Below are 8623 nucleotides of genomic sequence, written 5' to 3'. Positions count from 1 at the left end.
CAGTTGCTTTTTAATTTACTTTCCATATACTGAACAGGGTGAGCAGTTTAATATTTTACATTTAGCACTGACATGTGATGTATCGGGCGTACAACTGAATTGTATACATATGACAATTCATTGAGAGTACATTTTTTTTGTTTATTACTGCCTGAAACGTAGAACAACTGTAATAATTTTGAAATATAAAAGCTCTAATTTTGTCTTAGAGATGGCTGTTACAATAGGTTATTAAAAACATTATTGTTAAATGGATTTTAGTTTGTTTTGAATGTAGTTGTTTAAGTAATGGGTCATTCTCCAGTTCATTTTGAAATATTCATTTTGAAATACAGCCCAGTCCCATGATGTGTAGCAGCAATGATGTTCCATGCATGGGCATTAAATAAAATGCATTCAAGATAATCCCTCAAGAATTTTCTCCAAAAGAAAATGATACAACAGAGCAGCTTCCTCTGCACAATGTGGCTTCTGCCGATCTTCTTCTTCCATCAACAAAGAACACAATTCAAATACTGTCTCATCGCAGGTGAAGGGTCCTTTAGGAGTACACTCCTCCAAACAAGCATTTACCTCAACATCTGTAACACTGCATAAATAGTCTTGTGCTCCATACAGTTCTTTACTTGTATACATTATGACTGGTCGTCCGCTTGGTACATTGTGGTTCTTCGATGGTCTTATGCGATGGCTGTTCCACAGATTCACAGTTGCATCCAACTCCGCCTGAAGCACAAACATGTTAATTAGTATTGATAGCCTTAAAAATACAAAATAAACAATAAGAATAATAATAAAAAGCTGAACCAGGTTTCCTGTTGAGTTTCAATGAGATTTAGTAGCCATACAGATATTTTGACCAATGAATTGCGAAATTGTTATGTTACTATGATATTTAGTGTAAGAATGTCTCCAGGTTATAGTGGTCAATATGCACAAGCAAAATCTGGGACATTTGCGGGAGTTGTGTTTAAAACAGTAACTTAGATCTCGGCAAATAAATAGGCTATCGATCTGTATATACTGTATATGTATAGCTACCTATGTACATATCTGCCTATATGTATACCTAACTTACCTATAATAAACTGTCGGTCGGCAACATCTGCGATTTTTTTCAGAAAAAAACCCACAATCTCACAGAACAGTATGCTTTTTAGAACTCGTTTTTAATTTATAAAAAATAAAAAGAAACTTTAACTTAGCAGTTTACATAATGCACCCATTAATACTACATTTTTTACATACGTCAATTCTGTTTTGCATCTTTTACTATTATAACAATTAAATGTTTATATGGTAGTTATTATTTGGAGTGCTGTACCGTTTTAGAATAATGTGTCGTTTGGACTAGTGGGGTTGCCTTAGAGCAGGGGTGTCAAACTCAGTTCCTGGAGGGCCGCAGTGTCTTCTGGCTTTCATTCCACCCGAGCTCTCAATTACTTAATTGGTCTAATTTTTAAAACCATCAACTGTAAAAGACCTTGAAAAATATTAAATGTCAAATTCGGCAAATAATTAGATCAATTATGTTAATTGAGCTCTTAAGTTGGAATGAAAACCAGAAGACCCTGCAGCCCTCGAGGACTGGAGTTTGACACCCCTGCCTTAGGGGGACCCGGTTGTTAAGAGAAAAGGAGACCCTAGTAACGGAGCAGCACTATCTTCCGAGATACTTTTTAACCTGTGAAGGTCCCTAATGTTCGATTAGACAAGAAAATAAATCACCCTGTACCTGAGTGTCAGCCTCATCCTGACTCATATAATTTCTACATTAAACTATGAGTTTATAAAAACAGCACCTCCCCCCCCCCCCATTCAATCCCACAACGCACTCTGGGTTTACATTTGTAACGTAGGCCTAACAGTGTTAAAACGTTGGGGCTATTTAATTTAGCCTGGCCCATGGTGGTTTTATGGGGTAAAACAGGGCAACCTTTCCATATATATATTGTAACGACCCTGGCGATGGCAGCATCCTGGACATTGTGTTTGTCTTGTTTGTTACGTCCTGTTTAAGGTTCCATGTATTGTGAGGGTACGGGGCACGCCGTTGGTGTGTGTCTGCGTGAGTGAATGCGTGTGTGTGCAGTGGGCGGTTCCCCCAGAGGCTATAAGTAGGGGGGGGGGGAAGCCGCGAGCGGGGGAATGCGTGTGAATGTCTGACTGGAGAGCGATTACGAGAGAGAGAGTACCGGCTGAGAGAGTGCTTGTCGGTGAGTCTGCGGTGTAAAAGAGAGAGAGACAGCTATTTGTTATTTTGGCGTGAACCCCGGCCCAAACATGGTTTCGTTGTGTTATTAAAGAAATTAAAAAAATAAAAGTACGTGGAACCTCATCTGGTCTCTCCCGAGTCTGTCTCATCCCCATAGCACAGAACGCTACATTGGTGTTTCAGAAGTGGGATTTGTACAGCGCCTGTCACGAGGGGTGAAACAGAAGCAAGAGGGAGAAGATGGCGGACGCGAGAGAGATGAGAGAAGACGAGCTGCGAGCCAGACTGGAGGAGCTGGTCGCTGAGCTGAGGGTCAGGAGCTACCCGAGAATGGGCGCTGCATGGGGAGGAGAGAACATGGAGCGAGGGAGGAGCAAGAACCCTTGGGCGAAAGAGGAAAGAGGAATCAAGATGGCGGAGCTGGGAGACAGACAGACTGCTCCGCAGGCTGAGGGGCACTGCGCCATCGTCATCGAGGGAGAAGGAGATTCTTTGGCCGCCGCAAGGACCTCATCAGCCACAGAGATAGGAGGAGCGCAAGTGCGCGTCAAGGAGGAGGCAGCGTCACCATCGGACACGCCCGCCCTGCAGCAGAATGTCAACAAGGGAGTTTATTACAGCCGTTTGCAGTACAACGGTAAGGCCGATTGGCGAGACTTTGTAAAGCAGTTTGAAATGATGGCAATGGTAAACAACTGGACAGACAGAGAGAAAGCCAGTAATTTAATTGCTTGTTTAGAAGAGGCTTTACATTGTTTAACCACCGTCGATCTAAATGGCTGTAGTAGCTATGGGACATTGGTTGCTGAACTGAGCGTGTGTCTGACAAGAGAGCGTGATGTTAAGCCCCGATATGGGCCCCGTGCCGATCACGGGAGAGAGAATATGCGGTGTGGGGGGAACATGTTGCCAGGGGCGAGCCGGCAGCCAGTGAAAGCAGGCCGATATGACGGTAGATCGCCGTGGGAGGCGTACCACGTCAAATTCAGGATGGCAGCGCTCACTAATGACTGGGGGCCGACGGAGAAAGCAGGACAGTTGGCGGCTGCATTAGAGGGAGAAGCGCTGCAGGTTCTGCTGGACTTGGGCCCAGACGAGGTGGCCCAATACGAGGTGTTAACCGCAGCTCTCGAACGCCGTTTTGGGAGAGTGGAGCCCGCAGTCGGGTTGCGCCTGCAGCTGGCCAACCGCACTAGAGCTCCCGGAGAGAAACTGGGCGTACTGGCTGCTGATGTCCGGTACCTGGCCCGGAGGGGGTACCCAATGTTCCCGCCAGCCACCCAGGAGGACCTGGCTGTCGAGGCCTTTGTTCGCGGACTGACCCCGACCGCTCTACGTCAGCAGGTCCGGTTTGCTGCCCCAACCTCCCTAGAGCTTGCCGTGGCTCACGCCGAACGAGTCGAGGCGGTGCTCGAGGAGGGGGAGCGGGACCATGCCCCTGGGAGCGAGAGTGGTCAGCAGAAGAGGCGGCCTGACCACACACCACCTAGAGCTCGCATGGCCCAAGCAGAAGAAGAGGAGGCCCCGTACCGCACCATTGACCCCACCTGGCCCCCGGAGCTTACCACCCTCATCAGGGCGGCGATCACCCAGCCAGCTCGGACTCCTGAAACCCCCCCACAGCTGTGCTGGGGCTGTGGACAGCCTGGCCACCTACGGCGCCACTGCCCAGCAGCAGCTGCTGCACCACCACCACACCTGACACAGCAACCGCAGGGAAACGCCAAGGGGCCCGCATAGACGGGACGACGCGTGCCCCCAGTCCAGTCCCATTAATCGCGGACCACCCAGCTGCAGCGGCCGCCACCAGTACTAACCCGTGTAGCCGACAGAGCAGGGCGTCACCCCTCACGGAAACAGCCGACCACAGACAGTGCCAGCCAGCTATAGCGGTAGGAAGGACCACTGCCGGGGACTTCTGCCATGTCCCCGTCCGCATTGAGGGGGTCCCGTGCACTGCTCTCGTGGACACTGGCTCCACGGTGACTCTCATCCGCCCCGATGTGCTCCCTGCAGGGGTCCGGCTGGAGCCCACCACCGTGCAGTTGCGCACTGTGACTGGAGAGCTAGCCCCCATGCAAGGAAAGGGCAACCTTGCTATTGAAGTGGCTGGACGGACAGTACACCACCCTGTCTGGGTAGCAGCTGTACAGGACCCCTGCATACTGGGCCTGGACTTCCTGCGCTACACAGGCGGACAGCTAAACCTCCGGACCGGGACACTGCACATACAGGGGAGCCCGGCTTTAGCTTTAGCCTCACCCCTTGGACCGCTGGGTCGGAGTCGGGACCCCTTCGCACGACAGTTTCGGGATCTGCCGAGGACACAACGGACCGCCGCCATGAGACGGGAGACCTCAGCACACCCCCGGGCTCCATCATGCGCCAGTCTCATCAGGGACAATACAGCGTCTCGACGGCCCCCACTCCGGAAGGAGCTACTGCTTGCACAGCCGCCTTCAGGTGCCAGCGCTCGCCAGCCAACATGGCCACTCTCAGGCCGCAACGCTCGCCAGCCAACACGCCCACCCTCAGGCCGCAATGCTTGCCAGCATGTACAGCCGCCCTCCTGCAGTTCTAGCGTGGCCCAGGGGAATGCAGCTCTCCCCCAGGCAGCCCCGCCACCCTGCCCGGCGCCGCCAACCGCTACCCAAGGGCTGCGGGAGGATACCGCCATGCCACGCCCTACTGTCAGGAGTAATTCAGCGTCCCCAGCAATCTCCCCTCCGCCACCAGTCTCCCCTGAAGACCCAGCTCTCAGCGCAGTGCATGCAGTTTGGCTCAGGAGCTGCGAAGGGCTTTGCACAGAAGAGCGTCGCCAGCTGTGGGAACTGGTGTATGAGTATCGCCACAGTTTCGCTACCGCCTCGGATGACGTGGAGCGGACACACCTGGTGCAGCACCAGATCGAGACGGGAGCCGCCCGCCCCATTAAGCAGCGCCCTCGCCGCCAACCACTCGCCCTCCAGGAAGCCACAGAGCAGGTGCTGGAGGAGATGAAGGCAGCGGGGATCATTGAGCCGTCCGACAGCCCCTGGACCTCGCCGGTAGTCATGGTGCGGAAGAAGGACGGCAAGTGGCGCTTCTGTGTCGATTACCGGCGAGTGAACGATGTGACGGAGAAGGACTCCTACCCCCTTCCCCGCATCGATGAGTCCCTGGACTTGGTGGCCGGCTCTAGATGGTTCTCTTCGCTGGACCTCCGCAGCGGCTACTGGCAGGTTGCGCTGGATCCCTCTGCACGGCCGAAGACTGCCTTCTCCACTGGACGGGGTCTGTGGCAGTTTACTGTGATGCCGTTCGGACTTTGCAACGCCCCCGCAACGTTCGAGCGGCTCATGGAAAAGGTGCTGGCCGGAGTACCCCCCTCGGAGTGCCTGGTCTACCTGGATGACCTGCTAGTCCACGGAGGGACCTTCCAGGACGCCCTGGCCTCCCTGCATGAGGTGCTCCGGCGAGTGAGGAAAGCGGGGCTAAAACTGCACTCTGAAAAGTGCCAGCTGATGCGCCAGGAGGTCTCGTTCCTCGGGCACCGAGTGGGAGCAGAGGGGATCCAGACAGAGGTGGACAAGGTCACCACAGTGAGGGACTGGCCTATTCCCGTCAACCCCCGGCAGGTTAGAAGCTTCCTAGGGCTTGCGTCCTACTACCGCAGGTTTGTGCAGGGCTTTGCCACCATCGCTGCCCCCCTGCACCGCCTCCTGAGGAAAGACGAGCCCTTTGAGTGGACCCCGGCGTGCCAGGAGGCGTTCGCCTCCCTGCAACATGCGCTGTGCCAGTCCCCGGTGCTGGCTCCCCCGGATGTCCGTTCTCCCTTCCTGCTGGACACGGATGCAAGCAACGAGGGGATCGGGGCTGTCTTATCCCAGCCGGGTCCAGAAGGGGAGCATGTGGTGGCGTATTTTAGCCGGTCGCTCAGCAAGGCAGAGCGCTGGTATTGCGTCACCCGACGGGAGCTGCTTGCGGTGGTGGAGGGGGTCCGCCACTTCCGCCACTATCTCTGCGGGCTCCCCTTCACCATTCGCAGACCACGCTGCCCTGCAGTGGCTCCTGACGTTCCGGGAGCCGGAGGGACAGGTCGCCCGTTGGATCGAGCAGCTCCAGGCGTTTCAGTACCGGATCCAACACCGGGCTGGTGAGAAGCACGCCAATGCGGACGCGCTGTCCCGTCGTCCCTGTGCCCGGGAGGGATGCGCCCATTGCAGCAGAAAGGAGGAGAGGGAAGCAGAGCTGTCCCGCCGGGGGGAAGAGCAATGCCGGGTGGCAGTATCGGCTGAGAGGGTGGATTGGAGAGCCCATCAGGACCGAGACCCGGACCTCCGCCCCATACTACATTGGCTAGAGGAGCAGCGAAGGCCTCCCTGGGAGGAGGTGGCCCCTTTTTCCACCGCCACTCGGGGGCTGTGGGCTCAGTGGAGCGGGTTGGCCTTGCGTGACAGAGTCCTTCAGCGGCAGTGGAAGGTGCCCGCCACGGGGGAGGTGAGGTGGCAGGTGGTTGTCCCGGGGGCGATGCGCCAGGAGGTGCTAGAGGCCCATCATGGGACCCCAGGCACTGGTCATTTTGGAGTGACGAAGACCCTGAGGCGGCTCCGCCAGTCGTTCTACTGGGGGCAGTGCAGGCGAGACGTGGAGGACCACTGCCGACGCTGTGACATCTGCACTGCCCGGAAAGGACCCCAGGGCCGGTCGCACGCCCCACTCCAGCAGTACCAGGTCGGGGGGCCTATGGAGAGGGTTGCCATGGACGTACTAGGCCCCTTTCCACGCTCAGAGAGGGGGAACCGGTTCGTTCTGGTGGCCCTCGATTACTTCACTAAGTGGCCAGAGGCGTACGCTTTGCCAGACCAGGAGGCAGAGACAGTCGCTGAAGCACTGCTGGAGGGGTTCTTCAGCCGGTTCGGGGTCCCTCAAGAGTTGCATTCCGACCAAGGGCGCAACTTTGAGTCCCGGGTCTTTGCCGGGATGTGCCGGCGCCTGGGCATCAAGAAGACGCGGACCACCCCTCTGCACCCTCAGAGCGACGGACTGGTGGAGAGGTTCAACCGCACGCTGGCCGTACAGCTGGCTGTCACCACCGCCACCCACCAGCGGGACTGGGACACCCACCTGCCTGTCGTGCTGTTGGCCTGCCGCTCTGCTGTCCAGGATTCCACCGCCTGCACCCCTGCCCTGCTCATGCTGGGGCGTGAGCTGCGCACTCCTGCGGAGCTAGCTTTTGGTCGTCCCCCAGATGCCCCCAGTGTACCCCCGGGCCCTGAGTATGCCAGGAGACTACAGGACCGACTGGAATCAGCCCACAGCTTCGCCAGGGACCAGTTGCAGGCTGCTGGGGTACGGCAGAAGCGGAACTATGACCTCCGAGTACGGGGGCGCCACTTCACCGCCGGGGAGCTCGTGTGGGTCTTCAGCCCCAAGAGACAGCGGGGCCGTTGCCCCAAATTGGACAGCCACTGGCTTGGTCCTTGCCATGTCCTGGAGAGGATCGGGGACGTGGCCTACCGGGTGCAGCTACCTCACAGAGGACGCAAGGTAGTGCTACACCGGGATCGGCTGGCCCCCTACCTGGGACAACACCCAGCACCATCCGACCCAGCAGCTCCTGACAGTCCTCTCCTGCCCCCTCCTGATCCACCCCGCCCTAACAGTCCCCCCACCCCCAGGGCTGAGGGTTCCTCCCCCGACGGTTCAGTTTCCCTGTCCCCTGTGGCTGACAGGAGCCCGTCCTCCACGCAGGGCTCCCGCCCGCAAAGACAGCATCGCCTCCCGGGTCGTTTTCGAGACTTTGTTCTTCCCTCGGGGACGAGGGACTAAGGGGGGGGCTGTGTAACAACCCTGGCGATGGCAGCATCCTGGACATTGTGTTTGTCTTGTTTGTTACGTCCTGTTTAAGGTTCCATGTATTGTGAGGGTACGGGGCACGCCGTTGGTGTGTGTCTGCGTGAGTGCATGCGTGTGTGTGCAGTGGGCGGTTCCCCCAGAGGCTATAAGTAGGAGGGGGGGGAAGCCGCGAGCGGGGGAATGCGTGTGAATGTCTGACTGGAGAGCGATTACGAGAGAGAGAGTACCGGCTGAGAGAGTGCTTGTCGGTGAGTCTGCGGTGTAAAAGAGAGAGAGACAGCTATTTGTTATTTTGGCGTGAACCCCGGCCCAAACATGGTTTCGTTGTGTTATTAAAGAAATTAAAAAAATAAAAGTACGTGGAACCTCATCTGGTCTCTCCCGAGTCTGTCTCATCCCCATAGCACAGAACGCTACAATATCAATCACTTAGCTTCTTATTCGCATGATTATTATTGTAAGAACATGAATGTATTTATCTAATAAGGCTTGAATTTAGCGGGTCAAATCACTGTTTTGCACCAGAAAACCACGTTGGGCCTGGCTAAATACAATTGCATGTAAAGGGAA

The 8623-nt window shown here is 55.5% G+C and overlaps 1 pseudogene; it reads left to right on the top strand.

Moving 5' to 3' along the window:
- Positions 1-2455: 2455 nt before the first annotated feature.
- LOC131701812 (uncharacterized) lies at positions 2456-8243 on the top strand (annotated as a pseudogene).
- Positions 8244-8623: the final 380 nt, after the last annotated feature.

This window comes from Acipenser ruthenus, chromosome 27 (genome assembly GCF_902713425.1).
Source record: "Acipenser ruthenus chromosome 27, fAciRut3.2 maternal haplotype, whole genome shotgun sequence".
Taxonomy (NCBI): Eukaryota; Metazoa; Chordata; class Actinopteri; order Acipenseriformes; family Acipenseridae; genus Acipenser; species Acipenser ruthenus.
The sequence above is the reverse complement of the archived record's forward strand: the minus strand, read 5'-3'. Positions and strand labels throughout refer to the sequence as shown.